This window comes from Rhinolophus ferrumequinum, chromosome 8 (assembly GCF_004115265.2).
Source record: "Rhinolophus ferrumequinum isolate MPI-CBG mRhiFer1 chromosome 8, mRhiFer1_v1.p, whole genome shotgun sequence".
Taxonomy (NCBI): Eukaryota; Metazoa; Chordata; class Mammalia; order Chiroptera; family Rhinolophidae; genus Rhinolophus; species Rhinolophus ferrumequinum.
Window position 1 is genome coordinate 51,139,591 of NC_046291.1, and position 27,239 is coordinate 51,166,829.

At 39.9% G+C, this 27,239-nt stretch overlaps 2 long non-coding RNA genes across 3 annotated transcripts; both read left to right on the forward strand.

The window, feature by feature from the left end:
* Nucleotides 1-1,791: 1,791 nt before the first annotated feature.
* On the forward strand, nucleotides 1,792-15,774 carry LOC117026019 (uncharacterized). Its single transcript, XR_004423677.1, has 3 exons — nucleotides 1,792-2,836; nucleotides 6,889-6,942; nucleotides 15,427-15,774. It is a non-coding gene; the product is annotated as an uncharacterized LOC117026019 (long non-coding RNA).
* Nucleotides 15,775-18,490: 2,716 nt separating this feature from the next.
* Nucleotides 18,491-22,309, forward strand: LOC117026112 (uncharacterized). 2 transcript variants are annotated; one of them, XR_004423699.1, is made up of 3 exons: nucleotides 18,491-18,596; nucleotides 21,027-21,300; nucleotides 21,759-22,309. It is a non-coding gene; the product is annotated as an uncharacterized LOC117026112 (long non-coding RNA). The 2 variants fall into 2 exon arrangements; XR_004423698.1 differs by having other exon boundaries at nucleotides 18,526-18,596; nucleotides 21,023-21,300.
* Nucleotides 22,310-27,239: the final 4,930 nt, after the last annotated feature.

The following is a 27,239-nucleotide window of genomic DNA, read 5'->3' on the forward strand; positions in this document are numbered from 1 at the left end:
GGAAGAATAGAGGAACCAGCAGATTACTTCTACTTTTTCACCTAAGAATAAGCTTATTAAATAAAGCTTTTGAAAAAAATCTTAACTTTTAGCCCACATTGGGTCATATCAATTTTATTAGTGCCATTTTGCAAACGTTTTTTGTTTGTTCCCACAGTTAAAGCAAAGCAGAATATTTTGATTTATCAAAAACTTGAATTTTCATGAAGATTCTTGAAACTGATAATATAAGACAAGCTTTGGTAACAATATAGCAAGAGTTATTTGAAAAAGATTATGTTTTGAACTTGTGTAAGTCTAATGATAAAGGCAGGGTAGGAGGCAAGGAAAAATTAACAGAATATTAATATGACTATATTTTAGATTGTTTTAAATTACAAATCCAATAACTGCACATGTAATACAGTGGGGGGCTAAATATTTTCATCGTCTTTTCCCAGGCTCAGTCTGACACTTGTGAATAATATCTTTGAATGCATAGGACAACTCTAGTTATACATACACAAAGTTTTTCTAAATGTGAGATTTAAGCTTGTGATGTGAAATAGGACTTGGAATTATAGAAATTAATGGAATGTACAATTATTTTGAAGTTACAAGGATTAGGATTTGAATCTTCAAACTCCTTTAGATAATTTAAAAACTTAACTTAGGATGTATGAAGAGGAATATGTTAGGAAGTTGCTCACTTGAGCAAAATACCATTTAATCAGGAGATTAAAAAACTTTAGAGTGATAGTAGAGATGTTTTTAAAACTGAAATTTTACAGTACGTTTATAAAGCGTTTTTTTTTTTTTTTTTTTAAGATTTTATTGGGGAAGGAGAACAGGACTTTATTGGGGAACAGTGTGTACTTCCAAGCCTTTTTTCCAAGTCAAGTTGTTGTCCTTTCAATCTTAGTTGTGGAGGGCGCAGCTCAGCTCCACGTCCAGTTGCCGTTTTCTAGTTGCAGGGGGCACAGCCACCATCCCTTGCGGGAGTCAAACCGGCAACCTTGTGGTTGAGAGCCCCCTGGCCCATGTGGGAATCGAACCAGCAGCCTTCGGAGTTAGGAGCATGGAGCTCCAACCGCCTGAGCCACCGGGCCAGCCCCTTTAAAGCTTTTTTGATCCATGAGTTTCCAAGCATATTTTATCAGTTCTTAGAGCAGGAATGCAATGAAGAAAGGAAGTAGTCTTGAAAATTATTTAGAAAAGTGTTTTTGATTTTGTTTTGTTTTTTTGAGTGCCTACTAGAAATATACCAGTGAACTTTGGATCTTGACCTAACAAAGAAAGTATTCGACGTCAGCCCAAGTGGTTTTTAAATATTTCTATTTTTGTATTTAAAAATGTTGACTATACTCTGGAAACATAATATTTGAAGAATTACCCTGACATTTTTTTCTAGGTATAAAATCTATTAGTATTGTGTGTGAGCATAATATATCTTATTGTAAGTATGCTCTTTAATAGTTGTTTTCGTCAGTTGCTTTGTTTTTGTAAAAGTTCATGTATAGTCAGTATACTTACATAGAGATAATTCCTGTTTATCAAAACATACTCATTTAGTGGAGTAGGAGTCTAAAGAAAATACCACTTAAGAAAAAATTTCATTTTCTGTTAATAATTTTGAAAAGTAACTGTTAACCAGAAAGCACATAAAGCTTTAAAGGAGTACACCTATTGCAAAAAGTCTGGTGCTCTGAAAGTAGCTTTTGACAAAATAGTGAAAATGCTTAAGATACTTAAAATAGTGAAAATGATTAAATAGTAAACATACATACAAGTATAAGCTAAAGGCATGTGAAACATATTTCATGGAAAATAGTTCTTAGCCAGTATTTATCAGAAAGTGCTGGGAGCATTTTAAAATGTTCACAGGTCTAGCTTAATCCTTGACCTACTAAACCTACATCTCTGAGGATGGGGACTATATACGACTATGTATTGTGTAACAGCTTCTCAAATGACTGATAAACACTCCTGCAACAGAATAATCATTTAAATAGAGCAGGCATTCCCTTAGCATCTTAATTGTAGTTCAGATCTTAATAATGAGTACTCATGATCCCAAAGTTTGTTTTATTAAAATTTTTATTGTACTCAATACTGTTTGAAATTTGGGGTTAGAATGTGTAAGTTGACATGTTGGCCATGCTGCCTATTAGACAATTTGATTTTTGATTTTAAGTTGGTAAGAATTGTTCTCAATGTAAAAGAAATATTTGTTTCACTAAATAGTATGTTGAAAACTTTTTGCCATGAATGAATAGTAAGTCTTTTGTTTGATAATGAGCACAAAACAAACTGCTTGATATCATGGGAACAAGATTTGATATTTTAGATCACCTCCTTTATTTAGTGTTGGAGATACAAAGATGCATTGATTTGGCCCCTTTCCTGGTTCAGATAGATTCACATATAATCAAATGTATTGTGGTAAATTTATAGTAGTGGAGATACAAAGTGCTCTGCGAACTTAGAATTTTTCGTGGAGAAGTTTTGGGGACAGGAAACAGCATTAACAAAGGTACTGTGTTTTGTTGTGGGTGACGGGAATTTGTGAGATGGAGTGGCAGAGTTGTGGAGGAGGGGCTGTCATTTGTAAAGCAGTACAGATTTTAATCTTTACCAGTGCCTCCTAATCTTTTGAGGAGGATCATAGATTTTAGAAAAATGCACCTTAAATTCAAGTTCAGGGTTTTCAAACTCCCTGTGGTTCTGAGCTTAGGTTTGAGCCTTGGAAACAGCCACACATAAGGAACTGTTGGAGGAAGGAGTCATTAAGGAGATTCATACAGAAACTATAGAAGCTTCAAGATGGTAATGAACACCAAATGCAGCAGTAGAGAGGGTAAGTTGGATGAAAAGAAATGACTTGATTTTGGGAATAAGGAGATGCCCTGCTGATCTTTGCAGTTGAGAGTATTTTGGTAAGGGACTGGTTGAGGGTACAGGAGAAGAGGCTAGGGAGAGAGCAAGCGTAGAATATTAAATTTGGTGGTGGTGAAAAGAAAGATGGACAGATGCATAGCTGAGTCAGGACTGAGAAATGTTTCTGATTATAAAGGTGACACAAATTGATGAAAATCAAGAAGAGTATAGAAGAATTTAAATTCTGAGCTACCCAGAGATAACATTGTTCCTTTTTAAAATGCATAGCAAAATTGGAGTGAAGTTTAAAAAAATGCATGATATGCTGTCATGTAATACTATTCATATCATTTCATTATATATATGTATATGTAATGAATATATACATATATAGTAATATATACATATTTATAGTAATTAAAGTTCATTGGGATGACTTGTTACTAAAGTTATGTAGATTTCAGGTGTACGATTCTGTAATACATTATATCTCACATTGTGTGTGCACCACCCAGAGTCAGTTCTCTTTCCATCACCATATATTACACCCCATTTACCCTCTTCTAGAGCCCCCCTCCTCCTTTATCCTCTTGTAACCACTAAACTATTGTCTATATGAGTTTTTGTTCCTTCATTTGTTTGTCTTGACCTTTTGTTTTCAGTTTTATATACCACATATCAGTGAAATCATGGTTCTCTGCTTTTTCTGTCTGACTTTTTTCGCTTAGCATTATATTCTCAAGATCCATCTATGTAGTCATAAATGGTACTATTTCATCTTTTCTTACCGCCGAATAGTATTCCATTATGTATATATACCACAACTTCTTTATCCATTCATCTATCGAAGGACATTTTGGTTTCCATGTCTTGGCCCCATAAATAAAGCTGCAGTGAACATTGGAGCACACAGGTCTTGATGGATAAATGTTTTCAGATTATTTGGGTAGATCCCCAGGAGAGGGATTGCTGAGTCATATGGTAATTCCATTCTTTCTTTTTTGAGGAACCTCCACACTGCCTTCCATAGCGGCCGCACCAATCTGCATTCCCACCAACAGTGTATGAGGGTTCCTTTTTCTCCACAAGTGTTTCAGCCTCTTCAACACTTGTTACTATTTGTCTTGTTGATGACAGCCATTCTGACTGGGGTGAGGTGATATCTCATTGTGGTTTTTATTTGCATTTCTCTGATGATTAGTGATGTTGAGCATTTTTTCATATGTCTATTGGCCATTTGTATGCACTCTTTGGAGAAATGTCTCTTCAGGTCCTCTGCCCATTTTTCAATTGGATTGTTTCTTTGTTGTTGAGTTGTATGAGTTCCTTGTATATTTTGTATATTAGCCCCTTATTGGAGGCACTGTTTGCAAAGATCTTCTCTCATTCAGTTGGTTGCCTCTTTATTTTGTCGATGGTTTCTTTTGCTGTGCAGCAGCTTTTAAGTTTGATATAGTCCCATTCATTATTTTAACTTTTGCTTCCCTTGCTTTTGGACATTATATATTTAAGATACAATTTCTTTGATGTTACAGATGATGTGCTGAAAAGGGGTCTCTTTCCTTCAGCCTTTCCTACTCACCTCCCAGCTTTTAGCTCCCTTGGTTCTCTTTTCCATCCATACTAACCTGCATACTAGATGTGTGATACTGCGTAGGTTTCTTACCTTAAAACGTAGTTTTCATCATCAAAAAACGGGTGATAGTACCCATCATAGGATTGTTGTGAGAATTAAAATGTAAGCATTTAGCATAGTGCCTGGCTTCTAGTAGGGACTCAAATGGTATGTTTTTTTTTCTCACATCTGTTTATTAACTCTGGGGATTTCAGTTTTCTGTAGTGAAGGGACCAGTATTCTGGAGTTTACATTGTTTGGTTCATGCATTGGTTTTCTTTTTCAGAATGAGGAGGGTTTTATTTTAAATGCCAAATTGTGGAAAGCAACTACAGAATCTAACTTGAGAGTGGACAGTGTGTCTGAAGTGACTACCCCTTTAGAAAGGATGGAATAAGAAGAAAAGAATGAAGCACAGAAAAGTGTCTTTTCTTGAACAAATTATATCCTGATGAAGGATTCTATTTCATCATTTCTAGGAGCCAGCCAAAGAACCTTTAGGTTCATTTCGATTGAAAGATAAAATTGAGCATTTAGTGGTTCCAAGCTTAACGTTGGAAAAGACCATCAAATAAGTGCAGCTTATTTCTCCAAAAAATGTCTAAGCCTCCAATTAATAGACAACGGAAATACAGGAAGTGTTAGAGTACATAACTTGAAAGATATCTGCCAAATTTATGTCCCGTTTTTGGAATATTCCTCGAGGATGAGCTGTTTAAGATGATTGGACAGAATACACATCTGGTCAAATTTGAGCCAATTAGATGATTTCTCCTAAGAATTTGGAATCGGAAAACTGATGTCTTTGGAAGTTGCATTTGGAACATGCACGTGAAGCAGAAAGAGAATAAAGCAAAGATGAGAGATATACAACCCCAGAAGAAAAAAGATGAAGAAATTGGCTGCCTTAATTCCTGATAACTGCAGTTTTTGTTCTAGTGTTTTGTGCCTATTTGCAGTTCCTGCTCCTGGGTTCCTTAAGGTACCCATAAAACCTTACAAAGAGACTGCCCCACTTCCGCTGCTAGTTTTTTCCTTAAGTTCGAGAGGCTGTTACTTGCTACCAAACAATGCCAGCTAACGCGTCTGAGATACATACAATTCCTTCTCCCATAAAATACAGTGGTTTGAAATAGTTGATGACTTGGTCCTGTAGAAAATCACAACAAAGAGTCATAGTTAGTGCCAGATGAGTCAGGTGTAGATGAGGGAGAATTTACTGTAGAGTCTGAGTGAGGTTGGACCTTGAAGGGCCAATGAAATGTGCCCAAGAGAACTGATGAAAAGGCTTAGAAGTCCGTCTACAGTCTGAGCACTCTTATCAAGGTGCTGTCTCTGTGTCTGCTTGGTCTTAAGGAATACTTTCTGCCAACATTAACTTGATAGTTAATATCTCACTACACTGTCTTCCTTTATATTTTCATTAGGTATTTGGACTCAGGTTGGGTTTAGGGCCTCACTTTTAACTGTAAACCTAATTACTCAGTCTCCCTCACATCCTGATCCTTTGAAAATTCTTAGTTAATTGGATCTGTCTCATTTTTACTCTGGCTTTTTCATCTTGAATCATTTAGTAGCCCTTTCACAGTATAGTGTAGTGCATAGGTTTTGGACTTTGGTACACCTGGGTTGATGTCCTGGCTCTGGGGCTTACTAGCTATGTGCTTCTGGACTCTACCTTTCCATTCGAGCCTGTTTTCTAATCTGTAAAATGGGGATAATAGCATCATTTTCATAGGGTAATAAAGAAGATTAAATAAGTTAATGCATGTAAGCCACAATGCCTGGCATATAGTTAAGTATTAGTAAATAAGCCTCCTACACTTAGAAATAATTATCCCCATTCTGTATTAATGTGTGTATTCACTTTAAACTTTAATCCACCTATTTATCAGCAAACAGTTATTAACAAAATTGCTAGCATTTGTTTTGTGCCTTTTTTTATTATGAAGCATTTCAAACATACAGAAAAATGTATAGACAGTATAACAAATCCCTGTCCACCATCCACCTTTTGCACTCGTAATTTTATAATATTTGATTGTTTTCTTTAAGAAAGATAAGATTATAGCAGTAGTTGAAATCTGTATAGTCCTGTCTCATTCCATTTCCCCTTCACCCACAGTGGTTTACTGTTGCTCTGAAGGTGATGTTTCTCAGAATGATACCATGAATGGTTTTAAATGCTTATTATATGTACATATATAGGATTGTTTTCATGTTTCTGAAACTTTCATATAAATGGTATCATAGTGTATGTAACCTTTTCGGACTTGTTTTTTCACTCACATTTTAAAGACGTATGCATGTTAACGTTTTTCTAAATTACTCATTTTAAACACTAGCTCATTGACTATGACAATTGATTTTCTTGATGCACATTTGAGTAATTTTGAATTTTTGGTTATTATAAACAGTGCTGCCGTGAAGTACGTGATATGTTTCCTTGTGAACATGTGTGTTTCTCTAAGGTATGTATCTAGAACTTCACCATCACTGGCCCGTGAGATATTCTTGTCTTCAGATTTACCAGATACTGCCAAATTGCTCTCCACAGTGTACATACCAGATTGCACTCCTACCAGCAATGTATAGGAGTTCATATTTTCCCACATCCTCCCAATCCTTGGCGTTGGCAGATATTTTTTCCCAATAAAAAGAACGATTTTATTTTGGAGTTTGACAAAATGATTTAAAATTCATCTGGGGGAAAAAATAAACCAGAAGCCATGTGTGTACATAAAGAAATTGGTACCAGTAGGCATAACCAAACGTTCATTAACTATAGCAAAAATAACGCACGTTTTTCTTACTGGTTCCACATTTTTAACTCGCATTCAAACCCTGCCCTGGTATAGTGCTCCCTCGCTGCAGGAGTCTCTTCACACACTAGACAGCTCTCTTGGGTCAAATGTAAAGAAGGCTCCAGCCAGCTAGCTCTCTTCGATGGTGTTTACTTCAGGGGTTGGAAGTCTCATAAGCTACTGCACTGTGGCCTCTTGTCTGTGCCCTGTTCTTTCCAGTTCTTCCTCCATCCCACCCTCACCCCAACTCAAGTAATCATTGATCAGCCAGGCCGCTGAATAAACCGACTTCAAACTGGGGAAATAGTTTGTTGCAGAGACCGCCAGTATTGCCTCTTACGTATGTTTATGTGTGTATACATACATACATACCATGTTTCCCCGAAAATAAGACCTAACTGGAAAACAAGCCCTAGCATGATTTTTCAGGATGACATCCCCTGAACATAAGCCCTAATGCGTCTTTTGGAGCAAAAATTAATATGACCCGGTCTTATTTTCGGGGAAACATGGTACATACATACATACATGATGGATGTGAAATGATAACTCATGATTTTGATTTCTCATTTTCCTGTATGCTGGTGAGGTGGAGCATATCTTCATTAAGTTTATAATCCATTTATGTTTCCTCTGAAGGGAATTGCCTATTTGAATTCTTTGCCCACTTGCTTTTTTTATTTGCAATTTTTATTGATTTTTAAATGTTCTTGATAAATTCCAGGTACATATTATTTCAGAGACATATGGGCTGATAATACCTTACGTAGGCTAGGGCTTATCCTTTAACTTTGTTTATGGTGTTTTGTGTGTGTGTTGGTTTTATGGTGTTTTGTTTTTGTGTGTGTGTGTGTTTTACAGAAGTTTTATTGAGTCTATGAGTTGGAATTCTGTCTTTTTGAAGACATTCTCTGGTGTCATAAAAATATTTTTCTCAAAAAATTTTATGATTTTGCCTTTTCATTTAGTTTATTTACATTGAAAGAATTTTTGCTTATAGTCTTAAGTCTGTATTTTCCATATGGATAACCAGTTGTCTTACCACCATTTATTCAATGGCCCAGCTTTCCTCTACTGGTTGTAATAATGCTCTTTGTCAGTTATCAAGTTTCCATTTGTGTGTGGGTCCATGCCTGGATTCCTTTCTGTCTTCCCTGTGCAGAGACCATACAATCAATACCATGGCTTTCACGTTTTGACCTCTAGTTAGGCAAGTTTCCTCTGTTTACCCCTTACCTGTCCTTCAAGTTTTGACTTCTTGAGCCCTGGATCTTTCTATAAGTTTTAGGATTAAATTGTCAAGTACCACTGAAAAATCATGTTCTGGTTTTTACTCAAATTACATTGAGTTTATAGATTAAATTGGAGAAAGAAGGTTATCTTCCTACCCATGGACATTCTGTATCTCCATTTATTCAAGTCTAATGTTTTTTATAAAGTATTTTTTCTTTGAAAGGTCTTACATGTCTTTTCATACATTTATTCCTATGTAACTTTTTTTCAGTTGTTGCTATGGGGAATATAGGCTTTTTAAATTGAATGTGTACGTTGATCAATGCTGGTCTATATAAATGCTTTTGATTTTTATAAATTGATTTTGTCTAACAAGCCTGCATACTTCTCTTGCTAGTTCTAATAGTTTGCCTATAGATTCTATTAATATAAAGCTTTCTACGGAGACAGTCATATTGTCCTCAAATAAGAAAAGGTTTGTTTCTTCATTTCCAATTTTGATACTTCTTTTTAAAAAGATTGCATTGTCAGCTTGATGTTAAATAGACGTGGTGGTAACAGATATCTCTGTCTTCTTTCTGACTACCATTTACTTGTCTTTCCCACATATTACCTTATTTGATCCTTATGCCATTATGAGATAGGCAGAATAAGCACTATCTCCATTTAAAGTTCAGACACGGGGAAAGTATCACGCGGTCATAGCTAGCAAATGCCAGAGAATGGGGACTCAAATCCAGATTTTCTGACTTCAGGTCCTGTGTGATGATCCCAAATACCATAGCTATCTTCACAGAATTTATAGAATCGATGGCAGTGTTTTCCTTCCTTCAACAAACATTGGGTGTGTGCTATATGCTAGGTCCTTGGGATAAAATGATGAATACACAGTTTCTGTCCTGAAAGATACAATCCGAGGCTGATGATATCCTCACTACAATTACCTTTCTGACTTAAAAATAAAAACTTACCTGGTTTCTCTAGTTTCCTGTACTCTTTCCATTAGACAACACATTCCCCTTTATTTCAAAGTTTGGAGAAGAGTAGTTTTTTGTTTTGTTTTTTTTTCCCTTAAACACGATCCTCTGAGAGCTACAGCACAACCCTGCTAAGTGCCCACAGATGTGACATCTGGAACGCCGTACTCCAAGCATGCAAGAGCCTGAGTGAAGGCTCTCTGTCTGCTTGGCACAGGATTATATGCATGAGGGCACCTAATAAACCTTTTATGATATTCAAAGAAAGAACATAGCTCAGGCTCCAGTGTTCAGCTCAAGGGTTCCTTACTTGATAGGCCAAATTCAGGATAGGAAAGAACAAAGTACGAGAAGTTGCTTATGGGGGTCTGTCTGACCAAGTCTCCTTAAATCCACTCGAATACTGGAGACAATGAATGAGTCCACCCTGAAATGGAAACTAGAGACGACAACCAACTTTCTAATCGCAGTTGGTGAAGAAGGAAAAAGCACTGTTCTGCCCTGTAAGATCATTATTTGATGATGCACAGGGAAGGGGCAGTAGGTGTAAACACCACCCCCAGCCAGGGCCCTTGCATTTTCGGGGCTCCTCCTTGTTGGGCTGGTTCCTTTTTCAATGGGCAGAGGCTAAAGGGACGGTTTTTGGGATACTCTTGTCCCAGAATTTAAACTTAGGGCACGGGGAGGAGAGGCTTGCAGGAAGGAAGGAAGCAGTTAATAGCGGCTGGAGTGGGGGAATGCAGAAAAATCAGGCGGGCTCAGCCTTTAGCTTCGGGTGCTGGGCGTCTTAATCTGTACATGAAGAAGTGCTGGCGTTGTCGGGAGGCAACTGCGTGCTGCTGGTACAGAGTCTTGACAGTGTTTGAAGGGGGCCTTTTGGACTATGACCCGGTGGGATCATACCTTCTCTGTTCTTGAGGCTTCGCCCCACAACTTGAGAGCTGCTGGGGAGCAAGCAGCACACTTAAATTCCTCTTTGGTTTTGCTCTGCAAGCTCAGAGAAAACTTCCCTTTGCAAACAGTCATAAAATGAACAGGATCATGGCCTGGCTTCTATCAGTTTGCTGGACAGTCAGGCTTAGGTCATGCTTATCACTGATCTTGAAGAATTAGCAGCACCAGGTTGCTAATTCCTTTGTTTGGGGCAAAGTTTCTTCTGCCTAATTTCCCTCTTGCCATGGGTGGGCTGCTAGGGTGAGTGAAATCAGGGTGTGGCTTCTTTCATTGTCACCTACTCCTGACCTTTACAATCAGCTTATTGAAAGAGTTGTCCACACTCTTTCCAATTCCTCTTCTACTTTCTTCTCAATATATTCTCTGGTTTCTGCCCCATCGCTCCACTGACAATGCTCTTGAAAAGGTCAGCGATAACCTCCATGTCACTAAACCACAGAACATTTAAACATTCACATCCTGCTTGACCTCAAGAGCGTTCGGGTCAGCTGGCTGTTGTCCCCTTCTTGAAACAGTCTCTTTCTGTGATATCCGTGATGCTGACTTGCCTTCTGCCTCTTTTCACTTCTCCTCTTTCCTTTGGCAGCTCTTCTTCTTAACCTGACACTTAAATGACAGGTTTTCTCAAGGCGTGATCCTGAGCTGTTGTCTCTTCTCACTTTACACTTTTTTTCGCTGGATGATCTCATTCATTCTGAGGATTTCCTTTTACTCCAGATATGGACAACACCCAAATTTTCTATCTCTACTCCACTCTTCAGTTACGAGTTGTAGCCAAGATATTGAACTACCTATTTGGCCCCTCGATTGGATGTTTCACAGGTGCCTCCAACTTTGTGTTCAAAGTTCAATTTCTGAGTGTCTGCCCCTAAACCGGTATTTAACTTAATGAAAGCATCATCATACTTATCTAGGTGCTCATGCCAGAAATGTGCGATTTAAGTGTGACAGCCCTCTCCTTCTCATCCCCCATATTGGTCCTTTATATATTCCAAGTGTCTCAGAGGCCGTGAATCTCTCTACATCTCTTCCAGCAACCATCATTTTTTGTCTGAATTATGGCGATGTTCTCTAATTGGGGTTGCCGATAACGACGTCTTGATCCCCTCCCTACTGGTCCACTCTCCACATAGCAGCCCACAGCGATCTTTTAAAAACTGCAATCTTCACATTTGCTGTGATGCCTCTTAAAACTCTACTGGCACTTCCAGGAGCATCCTGTTTGCCGTGGCCTGGCTGGTCCTGGGCTGACGTCATCCGCCGCCTCAGATGAGTCTGTCCCTCGTTTGCTGTGCTCCGGTCCCACCACCTTCTCTCGCTCCTCACGTAGCTCACGTTCCTTCGGGGTTGCGTCTGGGCCTTGTGTATTCTGTCAGGGCTGCAGTATGACTTCCGTGGGCCCTAGGCACTTCTGCCTTGTGGGCTCCTTCGTAACATCTTTTAAAAATTACGTTTTATGACTGCATTGGTACAAAGATTCATATAACCCAGGTTGGATGGGTTCATTTGTTTTCTTTTTCTACATAACATAAAATTGACCATTTTAAAACGTACAGTTCAGTGACATTTAATACAGTCACCATGTCGTGCAACCACCACCTCTATCTAGTTACAAAACTACCCAAAAGGAAACCCTGTACACAGGTAAGCAGTGGTTCTCCATTACACCATCCTCCCAGCCCCTGAGAACCACTAATCTGCAATCTGTCTCTCTAAATTTACTTCTTTGGGATGTTTCGTATATGAGTAAGTGGAGTCATACACTGTATGACCTTTTATGTCTGGCTCCTTTCACTTGCATAATGTCTCAGAGGTTCATCCACATTGGAGCATGTATCAGTTCTTCCTGACTTTTTTGTGGCTGAATAATATTCCATTATATGGATATACCACATTTGTTTATACGTTCATTCACTGATGGGCATTTGAGTTTCACAATTTTGGTGTTGTCAATAGTGCTGAGATGAATGTTTGAATGCTTGTTTCCGTTATTTTGGATATATACTTAGAAGTGGAATCACCGGATTAATATTCTCCTGATTCTAAAAGAAATGAAAAATATTTTCATGGGCCCTTAACCGTATTGTGAGCTGAGGCACCGTGCCGACTGTGCCTGATGACTAAGTGGACGCTGCATGCTAGTCCTTCTGTCTGAGAGGCTTCTGTTTCATTTTCACTGCACGAGGGGAGGGGCAGCACCAGCTAGCAAACGGTCCATTGGGAAGACCTACTGTGCATGTGCATCGGACAGCAGATGGGGCCCACTGAGTAGGACAGAGAGTGGATCTATTCTCACTTCCCATCCCAGGGAGAAATACGAATTGATGGCAAAAATCAGTCTGAGCTCAAAGCAGAGAAGTGCCCTGTGCATCTGCAGAGTCAGCTGTCCTGGCCCCTCGGTAAGAGTCATCCTCTGTCCCCACTCCTGGCGGCAGGGTCGTCTTGGTTCTTTCTCATGCTTTCACCCCATCTCAGCTACCTCCCGTTGGGGAATCTGACTTTAACAAAAGAAAAATAACCAATCCCTCTAGTCTTGAGTACAGCAGTGATGGTATTAGACAGTAAAATATGACCCAGTTATGCTGACATCATTATTTTTTCAAGACCTTGGGATTATATTCTTGCGTTAATTGGAAAGTCTTGAGTACAATTTGAACTTTATGAAGAAAGAAATTCCAGGGAGAATAAAGGCTAACAGAGGGTGGTGCTTTCCCTAGCACTATCACAGTCTCCTCGGGTGCTTGTGCAGCAATCTGACGGGAGCAGAAGACGGAGAGGAGAACCATGTTTTATTTGAACAGGTCTCTCTCTTTTTATGTTAACCTCAGGTTTCTTTATTTTCTTTCTCTTTCTTCCTTCTTTTTCTTACATATTAAGTCAGCTACAAGACTAACGGGACAATTATCGGACTTTTATCAAAGGGAATGAAGTACCTAATTGACTAGCCTTACCATCTGTCTTTCTCACTACTCGTCTGCATACCAGGTGGTTAAGAGGGAGAGAGCCCGGACAGGTCTGCCATCGTTTCCTGTTCTTTTACTTCCTTATGCTGACATTAGTAACAAGAGAAGATTATAGTCAGTCAGGAAAAGTCCCTACCCAATTTTTTTTTTCAGTCAAACCCACAATATTTTCCATTCCCCCTTCTAATTACATTTGCTCTGTGGTTTGGGGTAAGCAGACCACATTGCCTGCTGCCTAAATTATTTTCCAACTACCAAATTGCTAGGTCCCTGAACACATCACCAAATCATCTCCTACGTGTTTTCAGAAGCTGTTTTAGGACATTGAGTTATATAGCCTTTACTACGGTATATAATCACAGCATCAGTGTCTATACATCTTTTTTACAAATATATGCTGATTATTTTTTCCTATTTAAAAATTGCTAAAGCATTAAAGGGCACTGTCGACAGAGTAAATATTGAACAGAAGATTGGGGGAAAATCCAAGAAAGCAAAGTTTTCATAAATTAACCTAATAATTTCATAGTTGCCGTGATGCCTCTTAATATGCTTTTGACAGTAGTTGGTAGATTTCCCTACCTTCCTTTGATTATTTTGTGAAATCTTATGAGTCATTATGAAGCCTACATACTCAGTAATCTTATCATGTCAAAGTGAGCTCCATTTGGAGATGTGCAAATGGTATTTGTCAGTACTTAGTGCATGGTTTTCTGTGCTGGAAAATTGCCTCTACATTTGTCAAGAGCTCAAGATGATACTAACAACCATCGTAATACAGAATAGCAGTGGGTCTGGGAAACCTGAGAACAGAGGCCAAGATCATCATGGATTAAGGTAAAATGCAAGAAGGAGAAAGAGTAAAAAGGGCTTTCTGAATCCTAGATACTGTGACTTTCTCCAAGACTCCATATTTCATGAGATAAACTAGACATAAAAGGGTTTTCTTAGCCTATTTGATAAATTTTCTCCCCTCTACTTTAGTTTCACTTTCATTTTACGTCTTTCACTATGATATATACAGGTCTGATTTTAATTTCAAATTTTGAACATGGAACATGGGCCCTTGAATAATCTTAATTCTCAATTATAAGCTCTATTTATCGAAATAATTCTATTTGGTAACCCAGGAATGTTCAGGAAGACATAAGAAGGTACACTGTGAATCTCAAAACTAAAATCTGGGCTAGGTAAGTCTGGTAGCAGGCAGTCTAGTTCTTTTGCTCATCAATACTGGACACTTGGGTGAGGACAGCAGGAGTCTTTAGGTGTAGTGTCTGTGACATGCCTAATTGAGATAATAAAGCAGAGCCTATCAGGGCTTTGCCAGAGTTAATTAGTTCTTCCCATTATCTGATGTTTCATTACCTTCTAAAGTTTCTTATGGAAAGTCTCGCAAGAGGTATTTTATGAACAAGTTGTAACTGTTTTTATGGATTTTAGTGATTTAAACCGGATTCATGATCCACAACCACATTTGCCATTCTGAGCAATATAGACTTCACTTTTTCCAGATTTTGTGCAATGAATATCAATTTTTCCCTCCTTTGAGTAGCATTTAGAATGATGTTTTAAGAGTTATTTTATGTGGTTCTTTACAACTGAAATGAAAATGAAGGGAGATTTTGAGATGTAAACTAACCTTTGCCCCTATTTGAAATCTGGGAACCGGGAGTGTTTGTGCTCGGCGCCTTCAGGGTGTGCACAGAACGTTGTGGGGGAACAGAAGAGAGTCATTTCAACCAGAGTTGGGGCTCACGGAAGGCTTCCTGGAGGAGTGACAAAAACTGAAGATGGAAAAAATAATTGGACAGATAAGAAAGGCAAGCGAGACAGGGGACTGCACCACACTTTCCTCTGGGCCCAGCAGAGCCCTGCTTAAGTATAGTAGGCAGTTACTAAATATTTGTTGCACGAGTGAGGAAAGGGCTACTCATGTGCTATCCTTTGGAAGTATTGTGCTTGCATTCAGCAGGGCTATTTGGAAACATGATACCTTATCCTTATGCAAATATTTTCGGCAGGAGCAGACTATTGGGAGGAAAAGCTTAAGGACAGATGATGTCTCAAATGAAAAGCTCCTAGGTGGCTGCTTCCTCTACTTTCAGCACCTGCATTATGTCATTGATTGGAAATACTGAGAGAAAAAAAAACACAAGGAAGTAAAGGCTAAAGACAATCTCCTAGGCTCCTTTACGAGTGGAATTCCGGCTCTCATCTGGGCTCACTAAGCGTGTGTGGCGCTCTGCGGAAGTGGCAGTGCTTCTGGGGAAACACCAGATGACTACTGGTCCACGTGAGCCTCAGCTTCCATCAATGACCAGAGAAGAAACTGCAGAAAAGAATTTGGGCAAAACCAAAACGAGCATTTGCTCATTATCTTCCTCAGGTAAGATACTCTAAGGCCAGACGGGATTTTCTGCGAACCTCTCTCTACTGCTCTAAAGAGAGATGTGCTAATTTGTCCCTTTCTCCTTGTCACATATGTTAGAAGCCATCCTGCAAATTGACACTGTCCTGAAAGCAGTAGGGCAAAATAACTGACAAGGCACAGTGATTCAGCGATTTCCCTAACTTGGACTCCATTTTTTTTTTGCAGTAAATAATGTAGCAGAAAATAGGGTAAAGATGTTACATTTTATATGTTCGTTGAATAGTATTCTGGTGGCTGGAAGCTTCCTCAGTTGCCCTTCTCCTCTAACCTCTTCAAACAATAGATAACCTACATCCATGGTTTCTAGTAAAAACTTTGCTCCAGTAGCCCTGTCATTGGAAATAATTTGATAACTGCTGTGAAGTTCTTTCCTGAGCAACAGCCTCCTGTCCTCTGCTTTCTGCTACCTCCAAAACCAGCCTGAGTGTCAGGAGGGTGACTGGGGTGGCAGTGACCTGGGTGCACAGTTGAGGTGGAAGGCAACCAGGTCCCTTGTCACATTCCCCAAAGTGGACGAAGATTTTGATGCAGGCCTGCCACTGCAAAACATTTGCACCATTTAGAGAAAGGCATCTCACTGGGCAGAGGCAGCCCTTTCCAGGAAGCAGGATGTGGCAAGAGGAGCTTGGGCTGGAACAACCTGCATGACTGTGCGCGGTAGCCCTGATCTGATGTGCACCTTAAACGGTGCCTATATTATTACTGCAAATGGCGGCTGCCGATAGGAATCGTTGGGAGGTCTGTGCTTGGCACGGTGGCATTCTTCTTTCCCTGTTCCTTTTCTCCCTGCTCCTCTCGCCTCTCCACCTGGTACCTTTGAGCTGGACCTCACACATCAGCACGCTATCCAGGTCTCTCCGGCTTTAAATCCTTCCTCCCTCCTAGTCTTCCATTAAAACTTACTTACCCTCTGTCCCATTCCTCCAAAACCCTCCTAGGGGGCAGAAATCAATGTGGTTAACAAATTGGTGCAAAGTTGCTAATGACGGATAATATATTACACTTCCACATAGAACCTGGATGAATATTTATAGTTGTGATGCCAGGATGTCATATTCTGGGAATGTTGATTTAAAGTGGTATTTACTGACTTTCTCCAATGAAAAGTTATTCCATCTCCCTTTGTAATTAATAAATATCTTGGGGGATATACTTTGAGACTACACAAATATCTCATTTCTCCTCAAACTTTTGCCCACTGATTTTAGAAACCATTGGTGAAATTGCCTGCCACAATTATTACTGTATTATTCTAATAGTAATTTTCTGTTTCCCTCATTTCACCTACATTGTTGGTTGGAATTTTTCTGTAAGAAGAGCTGTCTCTTCTCCTTTCATTTATTCAATTATTTATTTATATCATTATGGACTCATGGACCTTTATTTTATTCTAAGATTATAATCCAGTACTCTCATTATTTATTTTGTTGCTCAAATTGTTCCAGCTTTAGCTAGTGGGAGTTCATTCATTCCCTTTGATATGCCTCTCCCTTTTTTTTTGAGCCCTCCCCTACTAGCTAATACTGTGAGATACCTCAGACTCGTATTTGTCTACTTCAGACTTGGAATCAATCACTTCTCCATGGAACCCTGGTTCCTTTTACTAGAGAATGATATTTAAAACCCAAGATCTGGGAGCTAGGCGTGCTTGTCACTACTGGGGTGCTGTTGCATCTAGGTGTCTCAGAAGATGAGGCCAGGAAATATACCAACCCATGCGCACACACATCTATATTTATTTCTGTGTCTATCTGGGTATATAGCAAAAAACCAAACAAACCATGAATTCATAATAGTACCTCCAATTCCAAAACAAAATCTCAGGATCATTCAGTTAGCCTCCACGCTTTCCTTATTTTTATACTTCTTTCTCTGACAGTGAGTCACCTGGCTCTCTCTCTCTCCAATGTGTTTCCCTATTTGCTTCACCCCTAGGAAAAACATAGAGTCACCAAATTGCTAACCTGTATGCCTGTAGGCAACTCCCCTCTCTGTTGGCTACTTCGTTCTGTGTAAGCCTCTCTCTCATCTCAGGCAGGCTCTCTCCATGTGGAGGCTCCCAGCATCTTTGAGCTTACATTCTCTCCTCCTAATAACCCTTGAAGAAAGATACTTTTTCTTTCCTAGGAGTTTGACAAAAAGCTCCAAGATGGGTTCTTTCTGGACTGACTGGGTTCTGTGGTCATCCTTGATCCATTTACTGTGGTCAGAGCAATGGAACAACTTGACTGGTCAGGCCTGAGATACGTGCCCACCCCTGAGCCTGGGAAGGGGTGACTGACCCACCCAAACCATGGGGAATAGTATATATAAGGTGTGGTTCTCCAAAGGAAAATTAAAGTCCAATTATCAGAAGAAAGAGAAATAATTTGGGGCATGTTAAAAACCTTCGTGTTTGTTGCGCCATCAGATGGGACAGTACCCGCTTTGAGAGGCACTGGGATGGAGGAAGACGTGTAGGTACACTGCATAGATGCGAAGGACCACACAAAAAAGGTGAATTTTTAAAAATGTATGTGTACTTGGTAGGAAAAGGAATATTGTTCCAATTTAACAAGAGTTATTGCCAGGCATGTTAGCTTGACCTAATTTAAGAGGAAGTGAAGAGAAGCTTGATAACTTAAAGGCTTTTTGTCCAAATTCATGCAGAAACTCTATGCTATGGCCTCTAAAGTCTGTTTGGTTCCAACAGGTGACTCAACCCAAGATTTGGGCCGCTCCACCTTGTGGTCAGGACTGCCATGAGATTGGAGGAGCCAGGTGAGCCTTCCTGAGTTGCTGTCTGCCGATTGTGAGATCACTTTTTTATGTTACTGATCAAATAACTACAGCTTAAAGCTTCTATACAGTAGAAAACCTTCAAAATTCAATCTGTTTTTGCAGGATTGGAAAGCTACAGAAAACTTAAATAAGATGTAGAGGGTGTTGCTTGTTTTTCTGTTTGTTTTTGTTTTGTTTTGTTTGTTTTTGAAGATGTAGAGTTAACAGTTGCTTTGTAGTTTTGGGCTGTGAATTTACTCTAAATCTTTCCTTCATGAGAGACTTCTTTGGGATTTTGCTTGCTCTGATCTCCAGCCCTAAAAAGAAACCAGTTCTGAGTTTGAAAGAGAGAGTTCCAGGAATCAACGTGGGGCTCTGTTAGCCTCATTTTAGGCAGAGCTAATATTTTCCTTGTTTGCTCAGTAACCATGCTGCTAACTATCCCTCCCTCTTTACTGCCTTCTGTCTAATTAATACATTATTTACATAAAAGGAAACTAATTAAACATTGTATTTCATTAATCTAGGATTCTTCTAAAAAAATCACATTTTAACAACACTATATCTCCCAGCCCCTTTTAAAGGCATTTGCATCTTTTAGGGGGCTTGTCCCTTTTTCTCTTCTGAGTAGTTAGAATGTATCCACCATAGAACAATAGTTTTTATGCAGCTACTCAGTGGTTTAATCACCATCCAGAAACAACATTGCTAATCTGACCAATCTACATGGATGACAACTCATTGAAATAACTATCAATTAACAACATAATTGTCACTTATATGTTGCCAACATTAAAATAGGCAATTGTTACTTCTATGAGGCTTTGTGCATTTTTTTTTCTTCTCTCACAGGGTGTGGATTTAGGGCAGGAGCCTGGATTGCAAAGTTTAAACTGATGACCAAGTTCATTGTTGTTTTAATCATTAGATCATCTTTCTTATAGGTCATTCCAAAGTGAAAACAGTGGTGCTAGTTATAAAATTTCACTGCAGGCTTTCCGGCTCAACCCTGCTTTGGAACTGAACTGTCTATAACATCAAATGTGTTGCCAGGTCAATGTTCTCTTTAATAGGGGGCTATTGTAGACAGAGCGTGACATGTGATTCTCTCTATTTTGTTCCATCACGATCATGTCAAAAAAAACCCCCAGCTTCTGTATGAAGGCGAAGTCCACTTTTGCTAAAGCAGCTGAAAATATTTAGCTCAGCCCTATTAGGATAATGGCCTCAGTGTCTTCCTCTCTACGCTATTTCAGCACAGAGCAACCCCCAGCCTCTGTGAGAGCAAAAAGAGCAGAAGGAAAGGAATCAGATTCGGTGGAGGAAGGGTACCGTGAAGATGAGAAGTGCCGCGACCACCTTATGTGTTGCATCTCTCACTTGGCAGAGGACAGGGTGAAACCATTTCCTGGTTGTGCAGGAATACCTTCAGGAAGAATGGCCTACAGCTAAGACCAACTCGTGCTTGGGCACAGATCACTTCCTGGAACTAGCTAAAATAGGAAATAGGACATCACTCCATTGGCTCTTTTGCATTGGGCCAATTCACCTGCACTTCTTCAGGTGGTACTTCTCCATTGGAAGACAAAAGTTTGACTTGGAACTTGCCAGGAGCCACTCTGTCCTTGGGGAGCACTGCACTGGGATGGAGAGAAAACAGGCTTTCCAGCCAATCTCCGGGAATTGGAACAGCAGTGTTTGAGTAATTGCCGAGTGTGGCCAGGCCCTTTTCTTGGATCTTTAAATTTTCACCTCTAAAATGATGAGGTAAACAACCCATTTTGGGGTTGTTTAGGGGATTAAGTAAATTGTCGCACGTAAAGTGTAAGGTACATTGTTGGTACTTCCAGATGGCTGGTCACTATTAATTTAAAGAGACAGCAACAAAGACTATTACTGATCTAAAAATATTTAAGTTAATGAAGTAGCTTTGTTTCTTTGATCTTAATGAAAGGGAATTTAAATTCTTAAAAAAAGAATTTTAAAGTCATCAATTAATGTTTACATTTTAAAACTCACTTTTAAAACTCAATGGACTATAATTATTACTATGCATAATAACTTCATTAATCATTAACTTCTGAATGAAGTTTTTCTGTGCAGTTCAGTAGGTGAGCCAGTTTTATAAGTGAGCCAGTTTTGCAAAGAGGCTGTGATATGTACAGGTGGCATTTAATAATAGTATAGCAAATATCCTTTGTCTTCCCCTTGTCATCCTGTGACTGTTTATAGTATAGTCAGCATTCCAAAGGCGCAAGAGCCCTCTGCTATCCTAATTTAACAATGTCTTACTCGGAGAAGATAGGACTCTGCTTTTTATGTCCATCGGCTTAGGGTTGTGGGGGACACCTTTTAGGTGCTAAAGAACAAGGTTTCCATTTATTCAATGTTTTGCATATTTTCCTTCTCTAAATGCCTCCCTCAAGCCAGCCCTTGTTGCGCTTGTCACTGACTGCTGCCGTGATTCTAGAAGTGTGTCTGTCTGCTTCTCTGGCTGTGTGGGAGATGCACTTCACCTCGTGGCTCCACCCTTCAAAGGTTACATTTGCTGCATGGAAGAGCAGTTGACTCTGATGATAGGGAATGTCTCATTGTACCCCTTTTCCACACCATCTGTCTGACCTGGACCCATTCCAAACACTACGGCTTTGCTGGCAGAATGGTCTTCCTGCTACAGAAGTTTTGTAATCTACTAATTGACAGGGTAAGGAAAATTTATATTTGGGTTACAGCTGAGAAGTTGGATGTTTCTTTGATGGGGCTTTAAATACTGACATATGCTGCATTGGATTTGATTTTAGGCATTTCCATTTGTGCACGATCACGCACTCTCCCCTGTGTTCTCTGCCTCATTGAGAATATGGCATCCTTTGGAAAAGAACATCAATATGATCTACCAGGGAATTATCCTCTACTTAGTTTACTCATTAAGCAATGATTTTATTATTATTATCTCTTTGTAGTATGAGACAGATGGCTAAGAAGGAGTTTGTTGTATTGAACAAGATGCAGTTTCGGGCATAGCAGGTCTCCCTGAATGGTTAATATCTTTAATAGTCACTCTGTCTAATAAGTATCTTTACTTTTGTACAGGGCCTGTTCCTACACTCAGCTCTTAGTTTAAGTACAAAGTTATTATCAATCCTCTTTTTCTATACATAGGCTGAGGGCAGAAGAATCCCAGAGAAGGAAGTACCGTCAAAGTCATGCTGTTCAAGTTGGCGTTTGTGGCTGTCCTCGTCTTGAAATTGTGCTTTAAAATTCAGAGTGAGTCAACTCCACGTCGGTGAGTGTGGTCGTGCTTACTGATCCAGATGGCAGCCCCAGAGCCTGGGCCTCTCCGCACAGAAGCTACATGCACACGTTGGGGGCAGGGCACACGTGTGGCGTGATGCTGAGCCTCTGGCCTCCACAGGCCCCTCTCTCAGTTGCAGCCCCTTCAACTTGTGCTGAACAACGCCCGGCATGAGGAACGATGAGAATGAAAGAGGATTTCTTCCCTACCTTTGAAAACTTCAAAGAAATTTTCCCCAGTCTGGTTCTGATGATCCATGTCTCAGTGCAAAGCATACATAAAAATCTGAAATCCGCACGCTGATCAGAACTAGTTTTTGGAAAGTCGGATTTAATCCCATGAGCCAAATGATCACTACCAACAGCGATCAGGAAAAACCAAAGTCCACAGCAAATTTTAATTTGGCAAATGCATAAAATGTTCAAAAGAGCAGAGGTCTCATTTACATTCCTCCTTCTTGTATGGGATTTTCTTCTATATTAGTAATTAAAGGATGCAGGCTCGAGAGCGCAACTATATCACATAATAGCCACCGGGGACACACTAACAACTTCCTTGAAGTAACGCACACGAGGGTGTTTATGGTTCAGTGTCACATGGACTCTCTTTGATCTAAATTAGGATTCATTGGCAAACTCACAATAGGCTCCACATGTACCCCTCTCAACCTCTTTCTTTTAATCATGGAAATTAGAGATGGAAAATACCCATTAAGTCGCTTAGTCCACTTCCCTGCCAGGGTGAAATTATTGTCTATGATACATGGGTAGTGCTTGGTCCAGCTTACATTTAAATGTCTCAGGGATTACATAGGCTCCTGGTTTTATAATTTTCCTCTTTCCCTGAAAATTCAGGAAGGGGAAAAAAAAAAACAAAAAAGAAAACAGGAAGAGATTTCCTCTGCTCCTGATGGGTTGGAGGTAATGTCAGTGGGTCGGTGAATATGTTCATAGGGTGTCAGCTTTCTGGAAACCACACCTATTGCTATGGCAGTTTCATTACTCATAAGGTACGCAGTTAAATTCAACCCCTGTCCCCAGCATGTTTTACTCTTCGGCTCAATGGAACTCTCCAGATTCCTACAGGAATTTAATTATAGGACTAATCCTGTAAACTCAGGAGAACAAGTACTCCAGGTTTGGTGAGGGAGGTGAGGCCCAACAAAGGAGAAGCTGCCTCTCAGAGACTTCCTGGTTGATTGGTTATAAAATGCACACGCCCTCCTGCTTAGAGTGTGATGTCACTCCTGTGCTCTGAGCTCATGAATGGAATACTGCCAGTATTATTCTGGTGAGTGACCAGCTGAGGTCACTTTAAACATTTGGCATCTGAAAGATGAGAAATGGGTGTTGTTGCACAACGAATTCTCTCCCTCACTCTTGTTCAGCAGCAGAAGACTGTCATTCAGCATCTGACCATATCTCCTGCTGTTGAAGTCAGTTGATGGGAACGTTGCAAATATCTCATGATCATCTCCCCCGTGGGATTGCTACGAGACACACAGCAGCGGCTGAGATGGGACTTCAAAAGGGAAATGATGACCCGTTATGAGATTTGCATTTTGGGTTTGTTTCAGAGACTTTCTTTTAGTCTGATGCAATCCCTGGTGAGAGTGCACTAATTTAGGAAAATCTGATAAGTGAACATTTCAAATTCTGATACGGATGTGTTGGAGTGTGATTATTCACACTATAAGATGGAAGTCTTATCCCCCTCCCCCAGATTCACTGCAGGTTTCATTAAATAGCTAACTTTCCTAAAGCATTTGCAGGAGGATCAGGTTTGCAAAACCTGACGTACAGTAACGTCTTAGGAAGCTACCTAGTGTGGTTTCTGTTAAACAGGAAAAGTCTTTGGGACTCTCCATATTAACTTTGTATTCACAGAGACATTTTCAGGGCTTTTCAATGTACAATGTATTCCTGGGAGGATTCTTACTTTAAATACCTCTGGGTGGTAATAGATAATGGGTCTTTGGATGGAAAAATAAGATTAGAATCAGTTATACATTGATGGTCTAGAATTAGAATTCTGCTGAAAGCCGTTCTAACATTGGGACCTGAACTTTGCAAATGGAAATCTCCAGTTTTAAAGCAGATGTGTCAGAGACTGCTTGTTGTTATCCCTGAGTTTTAGTGCCTATGTGTCCCACCCACCTGTATGGCCATCACTGTGTTCTAGCCAAGGTGACGTGAGAGAAGTGGTGTGAAGCCCTCCCACCGTGTGTGCTCACGGGCATCACCCTTCCCCCTCTTTCCTCTTACTGCCAACCCAAGAAACAGACATGGTGGTTGGCGCTCCAGCTTAGGTCCCAGGGAGGAAGAGCACATCCTAGAAGTGACTGGAGCTAGCTGTGTCCCCGATGACTTCATGCAGCTGCCAAGACGAACCCTACAGGATCTTCCTCTGGACTTCTTTTGAAATGAAAGAATAAAATCTAACCTGTTAAAGTCACTCTTTTCCTCTCACCAAACCTATCCTGATTGGGTAGATACTTTACATCTTCTTAAAGTCTAAATATTTGAGGTTCAGGCAATAAGCAATGCCAGCTCATATTTAGTCCTCCGAGCATGACCTTAAAATGTTTAGAGAGATAGCTGCATGGAATAACCCAAAACCTACAGATTCCCAAACATACAATTAGCTAAAACAACAATATGGACGTTGAGGAAAAGAGTTCTTGTTCAATTTTTTGTATCCATTCTGTACACTCTCATTCCATAAAGTATTTAATGAGAACCCAGGTGAAAAACAATGGTTAGTACAAATAAAAATAGAGTGAGGGCAAAGAAAAAACATGAATAGGAGGTCAGGGCCAGGAAAAGGTAAAAATGGACAGAGGTACAGAAAGATTGTGTTGGTTCCAAAGGGATGTGTGTACATGAGACTAATTGAAGAATGGGAAGGAAATATATTAGAATGTTAGAGACATTTTTTCCATCCTAAAATGAGGAGCGTTAAGATTTAGTACTAACATGCACTTGTCACTGCTTCCCTTGGCCCGCCCATGGCACTTCCAGAAGGCATCCTGAGGAACTCTGGGCAGATGTCCACACCCAGACAGGCCGCAGAGCCTCTTCATTTGCTAGGTTGCTTTCGGCAGGCTGTGACATCTTGCTTCACGCACGTGTCCCGTTATGTGGGTTTCTGCTTATGTCATCCATATTTAAGTATATTCTTAAATATACTTAAAAGGAAGATAGTAGCTTAAGAATATTCTTGCAAACAGACTTCTTATTTTGCTTGTCATTCTCGTCTTACCTTCAACTGAAGAAGAAAATGGCCAAGCTGGTACTTCTCGTGCTCCTTGGACGAGCTCCTCGGCAGCCTCATTAAAAGTAAATATAATGACAGTCCAATCTAGTCAGTACTGAGAGAAGAAGCTAAAACAATTTTGAAATTATTAGAAGAGCCTTTGAAATATGAATTTATATCCTCCGTCATTAACAATGAACTTTGTCTTCTGGTACATTATGCTTTAAAATATCAGGTAATAGAAAATCAAGTACACACAGACAATTTATAAACAAACAAACAAACATTTATTAGGGGGTTGTCCTTAAAGTTTTCCCTATGAAGATGATGAGATTTAGGAAAAAGTTTTGAGGCCGCTGGTATAGGCTATAAAGGCCCATACTGTATTTGAATTTCAAGTTTGACTCTGAGCTTCTAGAAGCTTTAAAAAAAAAATGGAGGGAGACAGAAAGAAAGAAAGAGGGACTGTTAGAACATAATTCTTATCCTCAGAAATGACAAAACATACTATTTCCTCAAGGTAAGTAAAACTTTTCTCAGCTTACAAAAACAAAAAGGTTTTTTTGTGAGGAGTTTCCTGTGGGGACTGAATGATACAGTGGACAATATTCCCCCCATTTTTCCAATGGCAGATTCTATAAGAGTGCTTCACAAAGGATTTTTGATAAGTGTCAATAGCAAAATATCCAAATGAAACTCAAGGGAAGAAATTCTGCCAGGGACCAGGACAACACAACCCAGGTATTTTGCTTTCTGGGGGTCCATGTAAATGCAAGGATTGGATGTAGAGTGAATATATCTTCCTGTAATGGTCACTTCCTCCAGCAGGGGTTTGGTTGGAGTGGCTGGCAATCAGCCTGAGCTTAGGTTCTCTGATGAGGGCTAGAGTGCCTGCTGGGGGCAGATCCACATGCTGGGAAAACTAAACACAGAGGCTATCTTTTTGCAACAACAAAGGGGATGTCCTGACCTGGGTGGAGAACCCTTCCACTTGTGCCGAGAGGGTGATTCCCAGGGCAAAGCCACACATGATACATGGGGGCCCCAGCTCATACAGCAATGATTCCAAAGGGTGTGCTTCTCATCTGTTTCTGTGATTTCTGTGTCCCTAATGTGGACAGCCAGATGGGCATTTTCCCCGTTCATGACTTTGATCAGATTTCAGGCAGTGAAATTCTTTAATGCTTTCAAATCTCAGTGACTGCTTTCCCTCAATGCCGATGTGTGTGTTTCTTAGGCACTTACTGGCTGGTTAGGAGCATGAGTCCCAGAACAAGACTACTGAGTTTTCAACCCTGGCTCCACCTCATATTAAATGTGAGATCTGGGGAAATTTACCTCCTTCTCTGTGCCTTAGTTTTCCCACTTGTCACAAATAAATAAATAAGTAAATACATACATACATAGTATATCATAACAATGAGAGTAAAATGAGATAATACCTGTAAACCACTTAAGACAAAGTGTCTGGAACATAATAAGTGCCCAGTAAATATTAGCGATTAACATTGTAAGCAAAAGGGCACATACATACACAGAAGTGATGGGCTCTGAATCAGGCTGCCTGGACTCGAACCTTGACTCTGCCATGTCCCACTGTGTGGCCTCCTTAGTTTGTCCTTTGTTACATGGGACTGGGGTTGGCACTTTGCATGTGGGTTGCTGTACGGATTATATGAGGTGGCATCTGGAATACGGTCAAGACAGGTGCCGCACATACTGAGTGCTCCGCAAGTGCTGGCTGTCACTACTGTAAATGCTGTGCTAATAATGGGACCTTTGCAGTGCTAACCTTCAGCTTTCAGGTGAATTTTACATCCAAAGAGCTCAATTTTCACTGTTACCCTATAACTATTGACTGGTGGTTTGATGTTTGGCTTAAATTCAAACCAGGGCCCCTCACCCATTTGTTTGACGTAGGATACCCCCTTTCCTTATGTCCTGAGTCCTTTCAATCTGTGCAAAGTGATTGCCAGGGCATTGCCTAAACAAGATATATCAGCCCATATTTTTCTTTACAAACTTTTTATTCCATAATTTGGTTAACATCTCTGAAGCAGCAAACTCGTGATTTGTGTTCACTGTATTCCCCT